Source organism: Eubalaena glacialis, chromosome 1, assembly GCF_028564815.1.
Source record: "Eubalaena glacialis isolate mEubGla1 chromosome 1, mEubGla1.1.hap2.+ XY, whole genome shotgun sequence".
Classification (NCBI taxonomy): Eukaryota; Metazoa; Chordata; class Mammalia; order Artiodactyla; family Balaenidae; genus Eubalaena; species Eubalaena glacialis.
Genome location: NC_083716.1, coordinates 92622954 through 92644411, shown reverse-complemented (window position 1 = coordinate 92644411; position 21458 = coordinate 92622954). Strand labels below are relative to the sequence as shown.

The window sequence follows — 21458 nt, the reverse complement described above, 5'->3', positions numbered from 1 at the left end:
GTCGCTCACAGGGACGTGGCCCCGGAGGCTTCAGGGCCCGGGGCCCGCGGTCCCTTGGGCCTCCCCTCTGCCCGCCCACGCGGCGCTAGGCGCAGCCCAGCCGCAGCCCGGGCCGGCCCTCCTGCCCGACGGCAGTCGGCCCTTAACCCACTGGGAGCCACCATTGAGTCGGCACGGCCCCTTAGCCCCAGCAAGGCCACCCTTGCCCCCACGCCACCCGCCGAGCACAGGACCCGGCGCCTTGTGGCCGGCCGGCCCGGAGCACCGGCCCCGGCCCCCGCCCCCGCTCCCGCCCCCGGCCGTGGCGAAACGGCGGAGGGGGGGGCTTTTTCCGGAGGGAGCTGTGGAGAGACACACGGGCAGACAGGGGGCTGCGGCGCGGCTGGGCTCCGGTGGGGGCGGCCAAGTGCAGGTCGAGGGCCTCGCGGGCCGCACGGACGGCACCCCGGCCTGCGGCGGAGTCTGGGTCCGGGCCAGCCACCACGGGAGCGGCTGGGGTGGCGGCTGCCTTCCAGGGCCGCATTCTGGCCGCATGTCCAGCCAGCTCGGCGGGGAGCGATCCCTCCGGCGCGCTGTGTTGGGAGGGACGTGAGGAGGTGAGGCCTGCAGCGGTGCTCAGCGGGGGCGGAGGCGGCCTCGGCCGCGGGCCACTAAATGTCAAGGCGGAGCGGGAGGCAAAAAAGCCTACAGCACTCGGTATTCCCATGTGGTCTCCCATCCAGGTACGAAACAGGCCAGACCCTGATTAGCTTCCGAGATCAGACGAGGTGTGGTGCGTTCAGGGAGGTGTGGCCGTAGAATGCAGCGGGGGCCACGGTGTGCCTCTTGAGGCTTAGCTTCGCTGGTGCTGGCGACTTACCGCCAGCCCGGCAGCCAACCCTCTCCGGCGCGGCCCTGCCGTCCGCCCAGGCAAGCGACAGGAGGCCTCGAGGGCCCGGGGGTGGTGGAGTTGTGGGCGACTTCGCAGCTCAGGTCAGGCGGGACCCTCCAGGCCTGTAGGCGCTTGGCCCTCCGCCCCAGAGCCGCTCAACGCTCACAGGACTTGGCCCCGGAGGCTTAAGGGCCTGTGGCCCTCGGTCCCTTGTGCATTCCCCATCCTGTCAATCCACACAGTGCTAGGCGCAGCCCAGCCACGGCCTGGCCGGCCCGCCTGCCCAACGGCAGTTGGCCCGAAGCCACTGGGAGCCACCATTGAGCCGGCACGGCCCCTTAGACACAGCAACGCCACCCTTGCCCCCACGCCAACTGCCGAGCAAAGTTCCCGGCGCCTGGTGTCTAGCCAGCCCAGCGAACCGGTCCCAGCCCACGACCCCGCTCCCACTCTCGGCCGTGGCGAAGTGGCAAAGGGTGGGCTTTTTCCGGAGGGAGCTGTGGAGAGACACACGGGCAGACAGGGGGCTGCGGCGCGGCTGGGCTCCGGTGGGGGCGGCCAAGTGCAGGTCGAGGGCTTCGTGGGCCGCACGGACGGCACCCCGGCCTGCGGCGGAGTCTGGGTCCGGGCCAGCCACCACGGGAGCGGCTGGGGTGGCGGCTGCCTTCCAGGGCCGCCTTCTGGCCGCCTGGCCGGCCAGGCCGGCGCGGAGCGCCCCCTCTGGCGCGCTGTGGTGGGAGGGGCCGGAGGAGGTGGGGCCTGCAGCGCTGCCCGGCGGGGGCGGGGGCGGGGGCGGGGGCGGAGGCAGCGGCCTCGGCCTTGGCCTCGGCCTCGGCCTAGGCCGCGGGCGACTAAAGGAGAAGGCGGAGCGGGAGGCAAAAAGCCTACAGCACCCGGTATTCCCAGGCGGTCTCCCATCCAAGTACTAACCAGGCCCGACCCTGCTTAGCTTCCGAGATCAGACGAGATCGGGCGCGTTCAGGGTGGTATGGCCGTAGACGTTAAAAGGGGCCCGCGGAGTGCCTCTTGAGGCCCAGCTTCGCTGGCGCTTGCGCCTCCCCGCCAGCCCGGCGGCCAGCCCGCCCCGGCAGGGCCCCGCCGCCCGCCCAGGCAGGGCAACGGCGGCCTCGGGTACCAGGGGGGTGGCGGAGGGTTCGGCGACCTCCCAGCCCAGGGCGGGCGGGACCCACCAAACCGTTCGGCGCTTGGCGCCCCGCCCCAGATCCCGCACGTCGCTCACAGGGACGTGGCCCCGGAGGCTTCAGGGCCCGGGGCCCGCGGTCCCTTGGGCCTCCCCTCTGCCCGCCCACGCGGCGCTAGGCGCAGCCCAGCCGCAGCCCGGGCCGGCCCTCCTGCCCGACGGCAGTCGGCCCTTAACCCACTGGGAGCCACCATTGAGTCGGCACGGCCCCTTAGCCCCAGCAAGGCCACCCTTGCCCCCACGCCACCCGCCGAGCACAGGACCCGGCGCCTTGTGGCCGGCCGGCCCGGAGCACCGGCCCCGGCCCCCGCCCCCGCTCCCGCCCCCGGCCGTGGCGAAACGGCGGAGGGGGGGCTTTTTCCGGAGGGAGCTGTGGAGAGACACACCGGCAGATAGGTGGCTGCGCCGGGGCTGGGCGCTGGTGGGGGCGGCCAGGTGCAGGTCAAGGGGCTCGCGGGCCGCACGGCCGGCACCCGGGCCTGAGGCGGAGTCTGGGTTCAGGCCAGCCACCCCGGGAGCGGCTGGGATGCGGCTGCCTTCCAGGGCCGCCTTCTGGCCGCCTGGCCGGCCAGGCAGGCGGAGAGCGCCCCCTCTGGCGCGCTGTGGTGGGAGGGGCCGGAGGAGGTGGGGCCTGCAGCGGTGCCCGGCGGGGGCGGGGGCGGGGGCGGGGGCGGAGGCGGCGGGCGACTAAAGGAGAAGGCGGAGCGGGAGGCAAAAAGCCTACAGCACCCGGTATTCCCAGGCGGTCTCCCATCCAAGTACTAACCAGGCCCGACCCTGCTTAGCTTCCGAGATCAGACGAGATCGGGCGCGTTCAGGGTGGTATGGCCGTAGACGCAGGAGGGGCCCGCGCGGTGCCTCTTGAGGCCCAGCTTCGCTGGCGCCTGCGCCTTACCGCCATGCCGGCGGCCAGCCCTCTCCGGCAGGGCCCTGCCGCCCGCCCAGGCAGGCGACAGGAGGCCTCGGGGACCCGGGGGTGGCGGAGTGGTGGGCCACCTCGCAGCCCAGGGCGGGCGGGACGCTCCAGGCCCGTCGGCGCTTGGCGCCCCGCCGCAGATCCCGCTCGACGCTCACAGGGACGCGGCCCCGGAGGCTTCAGGGCCCGGCGGCCGCGGTCCCTTGGGCATCCCCCCCTGCCCGCCCACGCGGAGTTAGGCGCAGCCCGGCCACGGCCGGGCCGGCCCTCCGGCCGGGCAGCAGCTGGCCCGAAGCCACTGGGAGCCACCATGGAGTGGGCACGGCCCCTTAGCCCCAGCAAGGCCCCCCCTTGCCCCCACGCCGCCCGCCGAGCACAGGACCCCGGCCCTGGTGGCCGGCAGGCCCGGAGAAGCGGCCCCGGCCCCCGCCCCCGCTCCCGCCCCCGGCCGTGGCGAAACGGCGGAGGGGGGGCTTTTTCCGGAGGGAGCTGTGGAGAGACACACGGGCAGACAGGGGGCTGCGGCGCGGCTGGGCTCCGGTGGGGGCGGCCAAGTGCAGGTCGAGGGCCTCGCGGGCCGCACGGACGGCACCCCAGCCTGCGGCGGAGTCTGGGTCCGGGCCAGCCACCACGGGAGCGGCTGGGGTGGCGGCTGCCTTCCAGGGCCGCATTCTGGCCGCATGTCCAGCCAGCTCGGCGGGGAGCGATCCCTCCGGCGCGCTGTGTTGGGAGGGACGTGAGGAGGTGAGGCCTGCAGCGGTGCTCAGCGGGGGCGGAGGCGGCCTCGGCCGCGGGCCACTAAATGTCAAGGCGGAGCGGGAGGCAAAAAAGCCTACAGCACTCGGTATTCCCATGTGGTCTCCCATCCAGGTACGAAACAGGCCAGACCCTGATTAGCTTCCGAGATCAGACGAGGTGTGGTGCGTTCAGGGAGGTGTGGCCGTAGAATGCAGCGGGGGCCACGGTGTGCCTCTTGAGGCTTAGCTTCGCTGGTGCTGGTGACTTACCGCCAGCCCGGCAGCCAACCCTCTCCGGCGCGGCCCTGCCGTCCGCCCAGGCAAGCGACAGGAGGCCTCGAGGGCCCGGGGGTGGTGGAGTTGTGGGCGACTTCGCAGCTCAGGTCAGGCGGGACCCTCCAGGCCTGTAGGCGCTTGGCCCTCCGCCCCAGAGCCGCTCAACGCTCACAGGACTTGGCCCCGGAGGCTTAAGGGCCTGTGGCCCTCGGTCCCTTGTGCATTCCCCACCCTGTCAATCCACACAGTGCTAGGCGCAGCCCAGCCACGGCCTGGCCGGCCCGCCTGCCCAACGGCAGTTGGCCCGAAGCCACTGGGAGCCACCATTGAGCCGGCACGGCCCCTTAGACACAGCAACGCCACCCTTGCCCCCACGCCAACTGCCGAGCAAAGTTCCCGGCGCCTGGTGTCTAGCCAGCCCAGCGAACCGGTCCCAGCCCACGACCCCGCTCCCACTCTCGGCCGTGGCGAAGTGGCAAAGGGTGGGCTTTTTCCGGAGGGAGCTGTGGAGAGACACACGGGCAGACAGGGGGCTGCGGCGCGGCTGGGCTCCGGTGGGGGCGGCCAAGTGCAGGTCGAGGGCTTCGTGGGCCGCACGGACGGCACCCCGGCCTGCGGCGGAGTCTGGGTCCGGGCCAGCCACCACGGGAGCGGCTGGGGTGGCGGCTGCCTTCCAGGGCCGCCTTCTGGCCGCCTGGCCGGCCAGGCCGGCGCGGAGCGCCCCCTCTGGCGCGCTGTGGTGGGAGGGGCCGGAGGAGGTGGGGCCTGCAGCGCTGCCCGGCGGGGGCGGGGGCGGGGGCGGAGGCAGCGGCCTCGGCCTTGGCCTCGGCCTCGGCCTAGGCCGCGGGCGACTAAAGGAGAAGGCGGAGCGGGAGGCAAAAAGCCTACAGCACCCGGTATTCCCAGGCGGTCTCCCATCCAAGTACTAACCAGGCCCGACCCTGCTTAGCTTCCGAGATCAGACGAGATCGGGCGCGTTCAGGGTGGTATGGCCGTAGACGTTAAAAGGGGCCCGCGGAGTGCCTCTTGAGGCCCAGCTTCGCTGGCGCTTGCGCCTCCCCGCCAGCCCGGCGGCCAGCCCGCCCCGGCAGGGCCCCGCCGCCCGCCCAGGCAGGGCAACGGCGGCCTCGGGTACCAGGGGGGTGGCGGAGGGTTCGGCGACCTCCCAGCCCAGGGCGGGCGGGACCCACCAAACCGTTCGGCGCTTGGCGCCCCGCCCCAGATCCCGCACGTCGCTCACAGGGACGTGGCCCCGGAGGCTTCAGGGCCCGGGGCCCGCGGTCCCTTGGGCCTCCCCTCTGCCCGCCCACGCGGCGCTAGGCGCAGCCCAGCCGCAGCCCGGGCCGGCCCTCCTGCCCGACGGCAGTCGGCCCTTAACCCACTGGGAGCCACCATTGAGTCGGCACGGCCCCTTAGCCCCAGCAAGGCCACCCTTGCCCCCACGCCACCCGCCGAGCACAGGACCCGGCGCCTTGTGGCCGGCCGGCCCGGAGCACCGGCCCCGGCCCCCGCCCCCGCTCCCGCCCCCGGCCGTGGCGAAACGGCGGAGGGGGGGCTTTTTCCGGAGGGAGCTGTGGAGAGACACACGGGCAGACAGGGGGCTGCGGCGCGGCTGGGCTCCGGTGGGGGCGGCCAAGTGCAGGTCGAGGGCCTCGCGGGCCGCACGGACGGCACCCCGGCCTGCGGCGGAGTCTGGGTCCGGGCCAGCCACCACGGGAGCGGCTGGGGTGGCGGCTGCCTTCCAGGGCCGCATTCTGGCCGCATGTCCAGCCAGCTCGGCGGGGAGCGATCCCTCCGGCGCGCTGTGTTGGGAGGGACGTGAGGAGGTGAGGCCTGCAGCGGTGCTCAGCGGGGGCGGAGGCGGCCTCGGCCGCGGGCCACTAAATGTCAAGGCGGAGCGGGAGGCAAAAAAGCCTACAGCACTCGGTATTCCCATGTGGTCTCCCATCCAGGTACGAAACAGGCCAGACCCTGATTAGCTTCCGAGATCAGACGAGGTGTGGTGCGTTCAGGGAGGTGTGGCCGTAGAATGCAGCGGGGGCCACGGTGTGCCTCTTGAGGCTTAGCTTCGCTGGTGCTGGCGACTTACCGCCAGCCCGGCAGCCAACCCTCTCCGGCGCGGCCCTGCCGTCCGCCCAGGCAAGCGACAGGAGGCCTCGAGGGCCCGGGGGTGGTGGAGTTGTGGGCGACTTCGCAGCTCAGGTCAGGCGGGACCCTCCAGGCCTGTAGGCGCTTGGCCCTCCGCCCCAGAGCCGCTCAACGCTCACAGGACTTGGCCCCGGAGGCTTAAGGGCCTGTGGCCCTCGGTCCCTTGTGCATTCCCCACCCTGTCAATCCACACAGTGCTAGGCGCAGCCCAGCCACGGCCTGGCCGGCCCGCCTGCCCAACGGCAGTTGGCCCGAAGCCACTGGGAGCCACCATTGAGCCGGCACGGCCCCTTAGACACAGCAACGCCACCCTTGCCCCCACGCCAACTGCCGAGCAAAGTTCCCGGCGCCTGGTGTCTAGCCAGCCCAGCGAACCGGTCCCAGCCCACGACCCCGCTCCCACTCTCGGCCGTGGCGAAGTGGCAAAGGGTGGGCTTTTTCCGGAGGGAGCTGTGGAGAGACACACGGGCAGACAGGGGGCTGCGGCGCGGCTGGGCTCCGGTGGGGGCGGCCAAGTGCAGGTCGAGGGCTTCGTGGGCCGCACGGACGGCACCCCGGCCTGCGGCGGAGTCTGGGTCCGGGCCAGCCACCACGGGAGCGGCTGGGGTGGCGGCTGCCTTCCAGGGCCGCCTTCTGGCCGCCTGGCCGGCCAGGCCGGCGCGGAGCGCCCCCTCTGGCGCGCTGTGGTGGGAGGGGCCGGAGGAGGTGGGGCCTGCAGCGCTGCCCGGCGGGGGCGGGGGCGGGGGCGGGGGCGGAGGCAGCGGCCTCGGCCTTGGCCTCGGCCTCGGCCTAGGCCGCGGGCGACTAAAGGAGAAGGCGGAGCGGGAGGCAAAAAGCCTACAGCACCCGGTATTCCCAGGCGGTCTCCCATCCAAGTACTAACCAGGCCCGACCCTGCTTAGCTTCCGAGATCAGACGAGATCGGGCGCGTTCAGGGTGGTATGGCCGTAGACGTTAAAAGGGGCCCGCGGAGTGCCTCTTGAGGCCCAGCTTCGCTGGCGCTTGCGCCTCCCCGCCAGCCCGGCGGCCAGCCCGCCCCGGCAGGGCCCCGCCGCCCGCCCAGGCAGGGCAACGGCGGCCTCGGGTACCAGGGGGGTGGCGGAGGGTTCGGCGACCTCCCAGCCCAGGGCGGGCGGGACCCACCAAACCGTTCGGCGCTTGGCGCCCCGCCCCAGATCCCGCACGTCGCTCACAGGGACGTGGCCCCGGAGGCTTCAGGGCCCGGGGCCCGCGGTCCCTTGGGCCTCCCCTCTGCCCGCCCACGCGGCGCTAGGCGCAGCCCAGCCGCAGCCCGGGCCGGCCCTCCTGCCCGACGGCAGTCGGCCCTTAACCCACTGGGAGCCACCATTGAGTCGGCACGGCCCCTTAGCCCCAGCAAGGCCACCCTTGCCCCCACGCCACCCGCCGAGCACAGGACCCGGCGCCTTGTGGCCGGCCGGCCCGGAGCACCGGCCCCGGCCCCCGCCCCCGCTCCCGCCCCCGGCCGTGGCGAAACGGCGGAGGGGGGGGCTTTTTCCGGAGGGAGCTGTGGAGAGACACACGGGCAGACAGGGGGCTGCGGCGCGGCTGGGCTCCGGTGGGGGCGGCCAAGTGCAGGTCGAGGGCCTCGCGGGCCGCACGGACGGCACCCCGGCCTGCGGCGGAGTCTGGGTCCGGGCCAGCCACCACGGGAGCGGCTGGGGTGGCGGCTGCCTTCCAGGGCCGCATTCTGGCCGCATGTCCAGCCAGCTCGGCGGGGAGCGATCCCTCCGGCGCGCTGTGTTGGGAGGGACGTGAGGAGGTGAGGCCTGCAGCGGTGCTCAGCGGGGGCGGAGGCGGCCTCGGCCGCGGGCCACTAAATGTCAAGGCGGAGCGGGAGGCAAAAAAGCCTACAGCACTCGGTATTCCCATGTGGTCTCCCATCCAGGTACGAAACAGGCCAGACCCTGATTAGCTTCCGAGATCAGACGAGGTGTGGTGCGTTCAGGGAGGTGTGGCCGTAGAATGCAGCGGGGGCCACGGTGTGCCTCTTGAGGCTTAGCTTCGCTGGTGCTGGCGACTTACCGCCAGCCCGGCAGCCAACCCTCTCCGGCGCGGCCCTGCCGTCCGCCCAGGCAAGCGACAGGAGGCCTCGAGGGCCCGGGGGTGGTGGAGTTGTGGGCGACTTCGCAGCTCAGGTCAGGCGGGACCCTCCAGGCCTGTAGGCGCTTGGCCCTCCGCCCCAGAGCCGCTCAACGCTCACAGGACTTGGCCCCGGAGGCTTAAGGGCCTGTGGCCCTCGGTCCCTTGTGCATTCCCCACCCTGTCAATCCACACAGTGCTAGGCGCAGCCCAGCCACGGCCTGGCCGGCCCGCCTGCCCAACGGCAGTTGGCCCGAAGCCACTGGGAGCCACCATTGAGCCGGCACGGCCCCTTAGACACAGCAACGCCACCCTTGCCCCCACGCCAACTGCCGAGCAAAGTTCCCGGCGCCTGGTGTCTAGCCAGCCCAGCGAACCGGTCCCAGCCCACGACCCCGCTCCCACTCTCGGCCGTGGCGAAGTGGCAAAGGGTGGGCTTTTTCCGGAGGGAGCTGTGGAGAGACACACGGGCAGACAGGGGGCTGCGGCGCGGCTGGGCTCCGGTGGGGGCGGCCAAGTGCAGGTCGAGGGCTTCGTGGGCCGCACCGACGGCACCCCGGCCTGCGGCGGAGTCTGGGTCCGGGCCAGCCACCACGGGAGCGGCTGGGGTGGCGGCTGCCTTCCAGGGCCGCCTTCTGGCCGCCTGGCCGGCCAGGCCGGCGCGGAGCGCCCCCTCTGGCGCGCTGTGGTGGGAGGGGCCGGAGGAGGTGGGGCCTGCAGCGCTGCCCGGCGGGGGCGGGGGCGGGGGCGGAGGCAGCGGCCTCGGCCTTGGCCTCGGCCTCGGCCTAGGCCGCGGGCGACTAAAGGAGAAGGCGGAGCGGGAGGCAAAAAGCCTACAGCACCCGGTATTCCCAGGCGGTCTCCCATCCAAGTACTAACCAGGCCCGACCCTGCTTAGCTTCCGAGATCAGACGAGATCGGGCGCGTTCAGGGTGGTATGGCCGTAGACGTTAAAAGGGGCCCGCGGAGTGCCTCTTGAGGCCCAGCTTCGCTGGCGCTTGCGCCTCCCCGCCAGCCCGGCGGCCAGCCCGCCCCGGCAGGGCCCCGCCGCCCGCCCAGGCAGGGCAACGGCGGCCTCGGGTACCAGGGGGGTGGCGGAGGGTTCGGCGACCTCCCAGCCCAGGGCGGGCGGGACCCACCAAACCGTTCGGCGCTTGGCGCCCCGCCCCAGATCCCGCACGTCGCTCACAGGGACGTGGCCCCGGAGGCTTCAGGGCCCGGGGCCCGCGGTCCCTTGGGCCTCCCCTCTGCCCGCCCACGCGGCGCTAGGCGCAGCCCAGCCGCAGCCCGGGCCGGCCCTCCTGCCCGACGGCAGTCGGCCCTTAACCCACTGGGAGCCACCATTGAGTCGGCACGGCCCCTTAGCCCCAGCAAGGCCACCCTTGCCCCCACGCCACCCGCCGAGCACAGGACCCGGCGCCTTGTGGCCGGCCGGCCCGGAGCACCGGCCCCGGCCCCCGCCCCCGCTCCCGCCCCCGGCCGTGGCGAAACGGCGGAGGGGGGGCTTTTTCCGGAGGGAGCTGTGGAGAGACACACCGGCAGATAGGTGGCTGCGCCGGGGCTGGGCGCTGGTGGGGGCGGCCAGGTGCAGGTCAAGGGGCTCGCGGGCCGCACGGCCGGCACCCGGGCCTGAGGCGGAGTCTGGGTTCAGGCCAGCCACCCCGGGAGCGGCTGGGATGCGGCTGCCTTCCAGGGCCGCCTTCTGGCCGCCTGGCCGGCCAGGCAGGCGGAGAGCGCCCCCTCTGGCGCGCTGTGGTGGGAGGGGCCGGAGGAGGTGGGGCCTGCAGCGGTGCCCGGCGGGGGCGGGGGCGGGGGCGGGGGCGGAGGCGGCGGGCGACTAAAGGAGAAGGCGGAGCGGGAGGCAAAAAGCCTACAGCACCCGGTATTCCCAGGCGGTCTCCCATCCAAGTACTAACCAGGCCCGACCCTGCTTAGCTTCCGAGATCAGACGAGATCGGGCGCGTTCAGGGTGGTATGGCCGTAGACGCAGGAGGGGCCCGCGCGGTGCCTCTTGAGGCCCAGCTTCGCTGGCGCCTGCGCCTTACCGCCATGCCGGCGGCCAGCCCTCTCCGGCAGGGCCCTGCCGCCCGCCCAGGCAGGCGACAGGAGGCCTCGGGGTCCCGGGGGTGGCGGAGTGGTGGGCCACCTCGCAGCCCAGGGCGGGCGGGACGCTCCAGGCCCGTCGGCGCTTGGCGCCCCGCCGCAGATCCCGCTCGACGCTCACAGGGACGCGGCCCCGGAGGCTTCAGGGCCCGGCGGCCGCGGTCCCTTGGGCATCCCCCCCTGCCCACCCACGCGGAGTTAGGCGCAGCCCGGCCACGGCCGGGCCGGCCCTCCGGCCGGGCAGCAGCTGGCCCGAAGCCACTGGGAGCCACCATGGAGTGGGCACGGCCCCTTAGCCCCAGCAAGGCCCCCCCTTGCCCCCACGCCGCCCGCCGAGCACAGGACCCCGGCCCTGGTGGCCGGCAGGCCCGGAGAAGCGGCCCCGGCCCCCGCCCCCGCTCCCGCCCCCGGCCGTGGCGAAACGGCGGAGGGGGGGCTTTTTCCGGAGGGAGCTGTGGAGAGACACACGGGCAGACAGGGGGCTGCGGCGCGGCTGGGCTCCGGTGGGGGCGGCCAAGTGCAGGTCGAGGGCCTCGCGGGCCGCACGGACGGCACCCCGGCCTGCGGCGGAGTCTGGGTCCGGGCCAGCCACCACGGGAGCGGCTGGGGTGGCGGCTGCCTTCCAGGGCCGCATTCTGGCCGCATGTCCAGCCAGCTCGGCGGGGAGCGATCCCTCCGGCGCGCTGTGTTGGGAGGGACGTGAGGAGGTGAGGCCTGCAGCGGTGCTCAGCGGGGGCGGAGGCGGCCTCGGCCGCGGGCCACTAAATGTCAAGGCGGAGCGGGAGGCAAAAAAGCCTACAGCACTCGGTATTCCCATGTGGTCTCCCATCCAGGTACGAAACAGGCCAGACCCTGATTAGCTTCCGAGATCAGACGAGGTGTGGTGCGTTCAGGGAGGTGTGGCCGTAGAATGCAGCGGGGGCCACGGTGTGCCTCTTGAGGCTTAGCTTCGCTGGTGCTGGCGACTTACCGCCAGCCCGGCAGCCAACCCTCTCCGGCGCGGCCCTGCCGTCCGCCCAGGCAAGCGACAGGAGGCCTCGAGGGCCCGGGGGTGGTGGAGTTGTGGGCGACTTCGCAGCTCAGGTCAGGCGGGACCCTCCAGGCCTGTAGGCGCTTGGCCCTCCGCCCCAGAGCCGCTCAACGCTCACAGGACTTGGCCCCGGAGGCTTAAGGGCCTGTGGCCCTCGGTCCCTTGTGCATTCCCCACCCTGTCAATCCACACAGTGCTAGGCGCAGCCCAGCCACGGCCTGGCCGGCCCGCCTGCCCAACGGCAGTTGGCCCGAAGCCACTGGGAGCCACCATTGAGCCGGCACGGCCCCTTAGACACAGCAACGCCACCCTTGCCCCCACGCCAACTGCCGAGCAAAGTTCCCGGCGCCTGGTGTCTAGCCAGCCCAGCGAACCGGTCCCAGCCCACGACCCCGCTCCCACTCTCGGCCGTGGCGAAGTGGCAAAGGGTGGGCTTTTTCCGGAGGGAGCTGTGGAGAGACACACGGGCAGACAGGGGGCTGCGGCGCGGCTGGGCTCCGGTGGGGGCGGCCAAGTGCAGGTCGAGGGCTTCGTGGGCCGCACGGACGGCACCCCGGCCTGCGGCGGAGTCTGGGTCCGGGCCAGCCACCACGGGAGCGGCTGGGGTGGCGGCTGCCTTCCAGGGCCGCCTTCTGGCCGCCTGGCCGGCCAGGCCGGCGAGGAGCGCCCCCTCTGGCGCGCTGTGGTGGGAGGGGCCGGAGGAGGTGGGGCCTGCAGCGCTGCCCGGCGGGGGCGGGGGCGGGGGCGGAGGCAGCGGCCTCGGCCTTGGCCTCGGCCTCGGCCTAGGCCGCGGGCGACTAAAGGAGAAGGCGGAGCGGGAGGCAAAAAGCCTACAGCACCCGGTATTCCCAGGCGGTCTCCCATCCAAGTACTAACCAGGCCCGACCCTGCTTAGCTTCCGAGATCAGACGAGATCGGGCGCGTTCAGGGTGGTATGGCCGTAGACGTTAAAAGGGGCCCGCGGAGTGCCTCTTGAGGCCCAGCTTCGCTGGCGCTTGCGCCTCCCCGCCAGCCCGGCGGCCAGCCCGCCCCGGCAGGGCCCCGCCGCCCGCCCAGGCAGGGCAACGGCGGCCTCGGGTACCAGGGGGGTGGCGGAGGGTTCGGCGACCTCCCAGCCCAGGGCGGGCGGGACCCACCAAACCGTTCGGCGCTTGGCGCCCCGCCCCAGATCCCGCACGTCGCTCACAGGGACGTGGCCCCGGAGGCTTCAGGGCCCGGGGCCCGCGGTCCCTTGGGCCTCCCCTCTGCCCGCCCACGCGGCGCTAGGCGCAGCCCAGCCGCAGCCCGGGCCGGCCCTCCTGCCCGACGGCAGTCGGCCCTTAACCCACTGGGAGCCACCATTGAGTCGGCACGGCCCCTTAGCCCCAGCAAGGCCACCCTTGCCCCCACGCCACCCGCCGAGCACAGGACCCGGCGCCTTGTGGCCGGCCGGCCCGGAGCACCGGCCCCGGCCCCCGCCCCCGCTCCCGCCCCCGGCCGTGGCGAAACGGCGGAGGGGGGGGCTTTTTCCGGAGGGAGCTGTGGAGAGACACACGGGCAGACAGGGGGCTGCGGCGCGGCTGGGCTCCGGTGGGGGCGGCCAAGTGCAGGTCGAGGGCCTCGCGGGCCGCACGGACGGCACCCCGGCCTGCGGCGGAGTCTGGGTCCGGGCCAGCCACCACGGGAGCGGCTGGGGTGGCGGCTGCCTTCCAGGGCCGCATTCTGGCCGCATGTCCAGCCAGCTCGGCGGGGAGCGATCCCTCCGGCGCGCTGTGTTGGGAGGGACGTGAGGAGGTGAGGCCTGCAGCGGTGCTCAGCGGGGGCGGAGGCGGCCTCGGCCGCGGGCCACTAAATGTCAAGGCGGAGCGGGAGGCAAAAAAGCCTACAGCACTCGGTATTCCCATGTGGTCTCCCATCCAGGTACGAAACAGGCCAGACCCTGATTAGCTTCCGAGATCAGACGAGGTGTGGTGCGTTCAGGGAGGTGTGGCCGTAGAATGCAGCGGGGGCCACGGTGTGCCTCTTGAGGCTTAGCTTCGCTGGTGCTGGCGACTTACCGCCAGCCCGGCAGCCAACCCTCTCCGGCGCGGCCCTGCCGTCCGCCCAGGCAAGCGACAGGAGGCCTCGAGGGCCCGGGGGTGGTGGAGTTGTGGGCGACTTCGCAGCTCAGGTCAGGCGGGACCCTCCAGGCCTGTAGGCGCTTGGCCCTCCGCCCCAGAGCCGCTCAACGCTCACAGGACTTGGCCCTGGAGGCTTAAGGGCCTGTGGCCCTCGGTCCCTTGTGCATTCCCCATCCTGTCAATCCACACAGTGCTAGGCGCAGCCCAGCCACGGCCTGGCCGGCCCGCCTGCCCAACGGCAGTTGGCCCGAAGCCACTGGGAGCCACCATTGAGCCGGCACGGCCCCTTAGACACAGCAACGCCACCCTTGCCCCCACGCCAACTGCCGAGCAAAGTTCCCGGCGCCTGGTGTCTAGCCAGCCCAGCGAACCGGTCCCAGCCCACGACCCCGCTCCCACTCTCGGCCGTGGCGAAGTGGCAAAGGGTGGGCTTTTTCCGGAGGGAGCTGTGGAGAGACACACGGGCAGACAGGGGGCTGCGGCGCGGCTGGGCTCCGGTGGGGGCGGCCAAGTGCAGGTCGAGGGCTTCGTGGGCCGCACGGACGGCACCCCGGCCTGCGGCGGAGTCTGGGTCCGGGCCAGCCACCACGGGAGCGGCTGGGGTGGCGGCTGCCTTCCAGGGCCGCCTTCTGGCCGCCTGGCCGGCCAGGCCGGCGCGGAGCGCCCCCTCTGGCGCGCTGTGGTGGGAGGGGCCGGAGGAGGTGGGGCCTGCAGCGCTGCCCGGCGGGGGCGGGGGCGGGGGCGGGGGCGGAGGCAGCGGCCTCGGCCTTGGCCTCGGCCTCGGCCTAGGCCGCGGGCGACTAAAGGAGAAGGCGGAGCGGGAGGCAAAAAGCCTACAGCACCCGGTATTCCCAGGCGGTCTCCCATCCAAGTACTAACCAGGCCCGACCCTGCTTAGCTTCCGAGATCAGACGAGATCGGGCGCGTTCAGGGTGGTATGGCCGTAGACGTTAAAAGGGGCCCGCGGAGTGCCTCTTGAGGCCCAGCTTCGCTGGCGCTTGCGCCTCCCCGCCAGCCCGGCGGCCAGCCCGCCCCGGCAGGGCCCCGCCGCCCGCCCAGGCAGGGCAACGGCGGCCTCGGGTACCAGGGGGGTGGCGGAGGGTTCGGCGACCTCCCAGCCCAGGGCGGGCGGGACCCACCAAACCGTTCGGCGCTTGGCGCCCCGCCCCAGATCCCGCACGTCGCTCACAGGGACGTGGCCCCGGAGGCTTCAGGGCCCGGGGCCCGCGGTCCCTTGGGCCTCCCCTCTGCCCGCCCACGCGGCGCTAGGCGCAGCCCAGCCGCAGCCCGGGCCGGCCCTCCTGCCCGACGGCAGTCGGCCCTTAACCCACTGGGAGCCACCATTGAGTCGGCACGGCCCCTTAGCCCCAGCAAGGCCACCCTTGCCCCCACGCCACCCGCCGAGCACAGGACCCGGCGCCTTGTGGCCGGCCGGCCCGGAGCACCGGCCCCGGCCCCCGCCCCCGCTCCCGCCCCCGGCCGTGGCGAAACGGCGGAGGGGGGGCTTTTTCCGGAGGGAGCTGTGGAGAGACACACCGGCAGATAGGTGGCTGCGCCGGGGCTGGGCGCTGGTGGGGGCGGCCAGGTGCAGGTCAAGGGGCTCGCGGGCCGCACGGCCGGCACCCGGGCCTGAGGCGGAGTCTGGGTTCAGGCCAGCCACCCCGGGAGCGGCTGGGATGCGGCTGCCTTCCAGGGCCGCCTTCTGGCCGCCTGGCCGGCCAGGCAGGCGGAGAGCGCCCCCTCTGGCGCGCTGTGGTGGGAGGGGCCGGAGGAGGTGGGGCCTGCAGCGGTGCCCGGCGGGGGCGGGGGCGGGGGCGGGGGCGGAGGCGGCGGGCGACTAAAGGAGAAGGCGGAGCGGGAGGCAAAAAGCCTACAGCACCCGGTATTCCCAGGCGGTCTCCCATCCAAGTACTAACCAGGCCCGACCCTGCTTAGCTTCCGAGATCAGACGAGATCGGGCGCGTTCAGGGTGGTATGGCCGTAGACGCAGGAGGGGCCCGCGCGGTGCCTCTTGAGGCCCAGCTTCGCTGGCGCCTGCGCCTTACCGCCATGCCGGCGGCCAGCCCTCTCCGGCAGGGCCCTGCCGCCCGCCCAGGCAGGCGACAGGAGGCCTCGGGGACCCGGGGGTGGCGGAGTGGTGGGCCACCTCGCAGCCCAGGGCGGGCGGGACGCTCCAGGCCCGTCGGCGCTTGGCGCCCCGCCGCAGATCCCGCTCGACGCTCACAGGGACGCGGCCCCGGAGGCTTCAGGGCCCGGCGGCCGCGGTCCCTTGGGCATCCCCCCCTGCCCGCCCACGCGGAGTTAGGCGCAGCCCGGCCACGGCCGGGCCGGCCCTCCGGCCGGGCAGCAGCTGGCCCGAAGCCACTGGGAGCCACCATGGAGTGGGCACGGCCCCTTAGCCCCAGCAAGGCCCCCCCTTGCCCCCACGCCGCCCGCCGAGCACAGGACCCCGGCCCTGGTGGCCGGCAGGCCCGGAGAAGCGGCCCCGGCCCCCGCCCCCGCTCCCGCCCCCGGCCGTGGCGAAACGGCGGAGGGGGGGCTTTTTCCGGAGGGAGCTGTGGAGAGACACACGGGCAGACAGGGGGCTGCGGCGCGGCTGGGCTCCGGTGGGGGCGGCCAAGTGCAGGTCGAGGGCCTCGCGGGCCGCACGGACGGCACCCCGGCCTGCGGCGGAGTCTGGGTCCGGGCCAGCCACCACGGGAGCGGCTGGGGTGGCGGCTGCCTTCCAGGGCCGCATTCTGGCCGCATGTCCAGCCAGCTCGGCGGGGAGCGATCCCTCCGGCGCGCTGTGTTGGGAGGGACGTGAGGAGGTGAGGCCTGCAGCGGTGCTCAGCGGGGGCGGAGGCGGCCTCGGCCGCGGGCCACTAAATGTCAAGGCGGAGCGGGAGGCAAAAAAGCCTACAGCACTCGGTATTCCCATGTGGTCTCCCATCCAGGTACGAAACAGGCCAGACCCTGATTAGCTTCCGAGATCAGACGAGGTGTGGTGCGTTCAGGGAGGTGTGGCCGTAGAATGCAGCGGGGGCCACGGTGTGCCTCTTGAGGCTTAGCTTCGCTGGTGCTGGTGACTTACCGCCAGCCCGGCAGCCAACCCTCTCCGGCGCGGCCCTGCCGTCCGCCCAGGCAAGCGACAGGAGGCCTCGAGGGCCCGGGGGTGGTGGAGTTGTGGGCGACTTCGCAGCTCAGGTCAGGCGGGACCCTCCAGGCCTGTAGGCGCTTGGCCCTCCGCCCCAGAGCCGCTCAACGCTCACAGGACTTGGCCCCGGAGGCTTAAGGGCCTGTGGCCCTCGGTCCCTTGTGCATTCCCCACCCTGTCAATCCACACAGTGCTAGGCGCAGCCCAGCCACGGCCTGGCCGGCCCGCCTGCCCAACGGCAGTTGGCCCGAAGCCACTGGGAGCCACCATTGAGCCGGCACGGCCCCTTAGACACAGCAACGCCACCCTTGCCCCCACGCCAACTGCCGAGCAAAGTTCCCGGCGCCTGGTGTCTAGCCAGCCCAGCGAACCGGTCCCAGCCCACGACCCCGCTCCCACTCTCGGCCGTGGCGAAGTGGCAAAGGGTGGGCTTTTTCCGGAGGGAGCTGTGGAGAGACACACGGGCAGACAGGGGGCTGCGGCGCGGCTGGGCTCCGGTGGGGGCGGCCAAGTGCAGGTCGAGGGCTTCGTGGGCCGCACGGACGGCACCCCGGCCTGCGGCGGAGTCTGGGTCCGGGCCAGCCACCACGGGAGCGGCTGGGGTGGCGGCTGCCTTCCAGGGCCGCCTTCTGGCCGCCTGGCCGGCCAGGCCGGCGCGGAGCGCCCCCTCTGGCGCGCTGTGGTGGGAGGGGCCGGAGGAGGTGGGGCCTGCAGCGCTGCCCGGCGGGGGCGGGGGCGGGGGCGGAGGCAGCGGCCTCGGCCTTGGCCTCGGCCTCGGCCTAGGCCGCGGGCGACTAAAGGAGAAGGCGGAGCGGGAGGCAAAAAGCCTACAGCACCCGGTATTCCCAGGCGGTCTCCCATCCAAGTACTAACCAGGCCCGACCCTGCTTAGCTTCCGAGATCAGACGAGATCGGGCGCGTTCAGGGTGGTATGGCCGTAGACGTTAAAAGGGGCCCGCGGAGTGCCTCTTGAGGCCCAGCTTCGCTGGCGCTTGCGCCTCCCCGCCAGCCCGGCGGCCAGCCCGCCCCGGCAGGGCCCCGCCGCCCGCCCAGGCAGGGCAACGGCGGCCTCGGGTACCAGGGGGGTGGCGGAGGGTTCGGCGACCTCCCAGCCCAGGGCGGGCGGGACCCACCAAACCGTTCGGCGCTTGGCGCCCCGCCCCAGATCCCGCACGTCGCTCACAGGGACGTGGCCCCGGAGGCTTCAGGGCCCGGGGCCCGCGGTCCCTTGGGCCTCCCCTCTGCCCGCCCACGCGGCGCTAGGCGCAGCCCAGCCGCAGCCCGGGCCGGCCCTCCTGCCCGACGGCAGTCGGCCCTTAACCCACTGGGAGCCACCATTGAGTCGGCACGGCCCCTTAGCCCCAGCAAGGCCACCCTTGCCCCCACGCCACCCGCCGAGCACAGGACCCGGCGCCTTGTGGCCGGCCGGCCCGGAGCACCGGCCCCGGCCCCCGCCCCCGCTCCCGCCCCCGGCCGTGGCGAAACGGCGGAGGGGGGGCTTTTTCCGGAGGGAGCTGTGGAGAGACACACCGGCAGATAGGTGGCTGCGCCGGGGCTGGGCGCTGGTGGGGGCGGCCAGGTGCAGGTCAAGGGGCTCGCGGGCCGCACGGCCGGCACCCGGGCCTGAGGCGGAGTCTGGGTTCAGGCCAGCCACCCCGGGAGCGGCTGGGATGCGGCTGCCTTCCAGGGCCGCCTTCTGGCCGCCTGGCCGGCCAGGCAGGCGGAGAGCGCCCCCTCTGGCGCGCTGTGGTGGGAGGGGCCGGAGGAGGTGGGGCCTGCAGCGGTGCCCGGCGGGGGCGGGGGCGGGGGCGGGGGCGGAGGCGGCGGGCGACTAAAGGAGAAGGCGGAGCGGGAGGCAAAAAGCCTACAGCACCCGGTATTCCCAGGCGGTCTCCCATCCAAGTACTAACCAGGCCCGACCCTGCTTAGCTTCCGAGATCAGACGAGATCGGGCGCGTTCAGGGTGGTATGGCCGTAGACGCAGGAGGGGCCCGCGCGGTGCCTCTTGAGGCCCAGCTTCGCTGGCGCCTGCGCCTTACCGCCATGCCGGCGGCCAGCCCTCTCCGGCAGGGCCCTGCCGCCCGCCCAGGCAGGCGACAGGAGGCCTCGGGGACCCGGGGGTGGCGGAGTGGTGGGCCACCTCGCAGCCCAGGGCGGGCGGGACGCTCCAGGCCCGTCGGCGCTTGGCGCCCCGCCGCAGATCCCGCTCGACGCTCACAGGGACGCGGCCCCGGAGGCTTCAGGGCCCGGCGGCCGCGGTCCCTTGGGCATCCCCCCCTGCCCGCCCACGCGGAGTTAGGCGCAGCCCGGCCACGGCCGGGCCGGCCCTCCGGCCGGGCAGCAGCTGGCCCGAAGCCACTGGGAGCCACCATGGAGTGGGCACGGCCCCTTAGCCCCAGCAAGGCCACCCCTTGCCCCCACGCCGCCCGCCGAGCACAGGACCCCGGCCCTGGTGGCCGGCAGGCCCGGAGAAGCGGCCCCGGCCCCCGCCCCCGCTCCCGCCCCCGGCCGTGGCGAAACGGCGGAGGGGGGGCTTTTTCCGGAGGGAGCTGTGGAGAGACACACGGGCAGACAGGGGGCTGCGGCGCGGCTGGGCTCCGGTGGGGGCGGCCAAGTGCAGGTCGAGGGCCTCGCGGGCCGCACGGACGGCACCCCGGCCTGCGGCGGAGTCTGGGTCCGGGCCAGCCACCACGGGAGCGGCTGGGGTGGCGGCTGCCTTCCAGGGCCGCATTCTGGCCGCATGTCCAGCCAGCTCGGCGGGGAGCGATCCCTCCGGCGCGCTGTGTTGGGAGGGACGTGAGGAGGTGAGGCCTGCAGCGGTGCTCAGCGGGGGCGGAGGCGGCCTCGGCCGCGGGCCACTAAATGTCAAGGCGGAGCGGGAGGCAAAAAAGCCTACAGCACTCGGTATTCCCATGTGGTCTCCCATCCAGGTACGAAACAGGCCAGACCCTGATTAGCTTCCGAGATCAGACGAGGTGTGGTGCGTTCAGGGAGGTGTGGCCGTAGAATGCAGCGGGGGCCACGGTGTGCCTCTTGAGGCTTAGCTTCGCTGGTGCTGGTGACTTACCGCCAGCCCGGCAGCCAACCCTCTCCGGCGCGGCCCTGCCGTCCGCCCAGGCAAGCGACAGGAGGCCTCGAGGGCCCGGGGGTGGTGGAGTTGTGGGCGACTTCGCAGCTCAGGTCAGGCGGGACCCTCCAGGCCTGTAGGCGCTTGGCCCTCCGCCCCAGAGCCGCTCAACGCTCACAGGACTTGGCCCCGGAGGCTTAAGGGCCTGTGGCCCTCGGTCCCTTGTGCATTCCCCACCCTGTCAATCCACACAGTGCTAGGCGCAGCCCAGCCACGGCCTGGCCGGCCCGCCTGCCCAACGGCAGTTGGCCCGAAGCCACTGGGAGCCACCATTGAGCCGGCACGGCCCCTTAGACACAGCAACGCCACCCTTGCCCCCACGCCAACTGCCGAGCAAAGTTCCCGGCGCCTGGTGTCTAGCCAGCCCAGCGAACCGGTCCCAGCCCACGACCCCGCTCCCACTCTCGGCCGTGGCGAAGTGGCAAAGGGTGGGCTTTTTCCGGAGGGAGCTGTGGAGAGACACACGGGCAGACAGGGGGCTGCGGCGCGGCTGGGCTCCGGTGGGGGCGGCCAAGTGCAGGTCGAGGGCTTCGTGGGCCGCACGGACGGCACCCCGGCCTGCGGCGGAGTCTGGGTCCGGGCCAGCCACCACGGGAGCGGCTGGGGTGGCGGCTGCCTTCCAGGGCCGCCTTCTGGCCGCCTGGCCGGCCAGGCCGGCGCGGAGCGCCCCCTCTGGCGCGCTGTGGTGGGAGGGGCCGGAGGAGGTGGGGCCTGCAGCGCTGCCCGGCGGGGGCGGGGGCGGGGGCGGAGGCAGCGGCCTCGGCCTTGGCCTCGGCCTCGGCCTAGGCCGCGGGCGACTAAAGGAGAAGGCGGAGCGGGAGGCAAAAAGCCTACAGCACCCGGTATTCCCAGGCGGTCTCCCATCCAAGTACTAACCAGGCCCGACCCTGCTTAGCTTCCGAGATCAGACGAGATCGGGCGCGTTCAGGGTGGTATGGCCGTAGACGTTAAAAGGGGCCCGCGGAGTGCCTCTTGAGGCCCAGCTTCGCTGGCGCTTGCGCCTCCCCGCCAGCCCGGCGGCCAGCCCGCCCCGGCAGGGCCCCGCCGCCCGCCCAGGCAGGGCAACGGCGGCCTCGGGTACCAGGGGGGTGGCGGAGGGTTCGGCGACCTCCCAGCCCAGGGCGGGCGGGACCCACCAAACCGTTCGGCGCTTGGCGCCCCGCCCCAGATCCCGCACGTCGCTCACAGGGACGTGGCCCCGGAGGCTTCAGGGCCCGGGGCCCGCGGTCCCTTGGGCCTCCCCTCTGCCCGCCCACGCGGCGCTAGGCGCAGCCCAGCCGCAGCCCGGGCCGGCCCTCCTGCCCGACGGCAGTCGGCCCTTAACCCACTGGGAGCCACCATTGAGTCGGCACGGCCCCTTAGCCCCAGCAAGGCCACCCTTGCCCCCACGCCACCCGCCGAGCACAGGACCCGGCGCCTTGTGGCCGGCCGGCCCGGAGCACCGGCCCCGGCCCCCGCCCCCGCTCCCGCCCCCGGCCGTGGCGAAACGGCGGAGGGGGGGCTTTTTCCGGAGGGAGCTGTGGAGAGACACACCGGCAGATAGGTGGCTGCGCCGGGGCTGGGCGCTGGTGGGGGCGGCCAGGTGCAGGTCAAGGGGCTTGCGGGCCGCACGGCCGGCACCCGGGCCTGAGGCGGAGTCTGGGTTCAGGCCAGCCACCCCGGGAGCGGCTGGGATGCGGCTGCCTTCCAGGGCCGCCTTCTGGCCGCCTGGCCG

General features: G+C 73.8%; 12 non-coding genes and 8 pseudogenes across 12 annotated transcripts; all 20 read right to left on the bottom strand.

Annotated features, from left to right (window-relative positions):
- Positions 1–681: 681 nt before the first annotated feature.
- On the bottom strand, positions 682–800 carry LOC133076010 (5S ribosomal RNA; annotated as a pseudogene).
- A 952-nt stretch (positions 801–1752) lies between these two features.
- LOC133080201 (5S ribosomal RNA) lies at positions 1753–1871 on the bottom strand. Its single transcript, XR_009698431.1, has one exon. It is a non-coding gene; the product is annotated as a 5S ribosomal RNA (ribosomal RNA).
- Positions 1872–2789: 918 nt separating this feature from the next.
- On the bottom strand, positions 2790–2908 carry LOC133080196 (5S ribosomal RNA). Its single transcript, XR_009698424.1, has one exon. It is a non-coding gene; the product is annotated as a 5S ribosomal RNA (ribosomal RNA).
- A 909-nt stretch (positions 2909–3817) lies between these two features.
- On the bottom strand, positions 3818–3936 carry LOC133076007 (5S ribosomal RNA; annotated as a pseudogene).
- Positions 3937–4882: 946 nt separating this feature from the next.
- LOC133080190 (5S ribosomal RNA) lies at positions 4883–5001 on the bottom strand. Its single transcript, XR_009698423.1, has one exon. It is a non-coding gene; the product is annotated as a 5S ribosomal RNA (ribosomal RNA).
- A 911-nt stretch (positions 5002–5912) lies between these two features.
- Positions 5913–6031, bottom strand: LOC133076002 (5S ribosomal RNA; annotated as a pseudogene).
- A 952-nt stretch (positions 6032–6983) lies between these two features.
- LOC133080184 (5S ribosomal RNA) lies at positions 6984–7102 on the bottom strand. The gene has a single exon (XR_009698420.1). It is a non-coding gene; the product is annotated as a 5S ribosomal RNA (ribosomal RNA).
- Positions 7103–8014: 912 nt separating this feature from the next.
- On the bottom strand, positions 8015–8133 carry LOC133075993 (5S ribosomal RNA; annotated as a pseudogene).
- Positions 8134–9079: 946 nt separating this feature from the next.
- On the bottom strand, positions 9080–9198 carry LOC133080177 (5S ribosomal RNA). Its single transcript, XR_009698418.1, has one exon. It is a non-coding gene; the product is annotated as a 5S ribosomal RNA (ribosomal RNA).
- Positions 9199–10116: 918 nt separating this feature from the next.
- LOC133080172 (5S ribosomal RNA) lies at positions 10117–10235 on the bottom strand. Its single transcript, XR_009698417.1, has one exon. It is a non-coding gene; the product is annotated as a 5S ribosomal RNA (ribosomal RNA).
- Positions 10236–11144: 909 nt separating this feature from the next.
- On the bottom strand, positions 11145–11263 carry LOC133075987 (5S ribosomal RNA; annotated as a pseudogene).
- A 946-nt stretch (positions 11264–12209) lies between these two features.
- Positions 12210–12328, bottom strand: LOC133080166 (5S ribosomal RNA). Its single transcript, XR_009698416.1, has one exon. It is a non-coding gene; the product is annotated as a 5S ribosomal RNA (ribosomal RNA).
- A 912-nt stretch (positions 12329–13240) lies between these two features.
- Positions 13241–13359, bottom strand: LOC133075982 (5S ribosomal RNA; annotated as a pseudogene).
- Positions 13360–14311: 952 nt separating this feature from the next.
- Positions 14312–14430, bottom strand: LOC133080161 (5S ribosomal RNA). Its single transcript, XR_009698415.1, has one exon. It is a non-coding gene; the product is annotated as a 5S ribosomal RNA (ribosomal RNA).
- Positions 14431–15348: 918 nt separating this feature from the next.
- On the bottom strand, positions 15349–15467 carry LOC133080155 (5S ribosomal RNA). Its single transcript, XR_009698414.1, has one exon. It is a non-coding gene; the product is annotated as a 5S ribosomal RNA (ribosomal RNA).
- Positions 15468–16376: 909 nt separating this feature from the next.
- On the bottom strand, positions 16377–16495 carry LOC133075976 (5S ribosomal RNA; annotated as a pseudogene).
- Positions 16496–17441: 946 nt separating this feature from the next.
- LOC133080145 (5S ribosomal RNA) lies at positions 17442–17560 on the bottom strand. The gene has a single exon (XR_009698412.1). It is a non-coding gene; the product is annotated as a 5S ribosomal RNA (ribosomal RNA).
- Positions 17561–18478: 918 nt separating this feature from the next.
- Positions 18479–18597, bottom strand: LOC133080141 (5S ribosomal RNA). The gene has a single exon (XR_009698411.1). It is a non-coding gene; the product is annotated as a 5S ribosomal RNA (ribosomal RNA).
- Positions 18598–19506: 909 nt separating this feature from the next.
- On the bottom strand, positions 19507–19625 carry LOC133075970 (5S ribosomal RNA; annotated as a pseudogene).
- Positions 19626–20571: 946 nt separating this feature from the next.
- Positions 20572–20690, bottom strand: LOC133080135 (5S ribosomal RNA). The gene has a single exon (XR_009698409.1). It is a non-coding gene; the product is annotated as a 5S ribosomal RNA (ribosomal RNA).
- Positions 20691–21458: the final 768 nt, after the last annotated feature.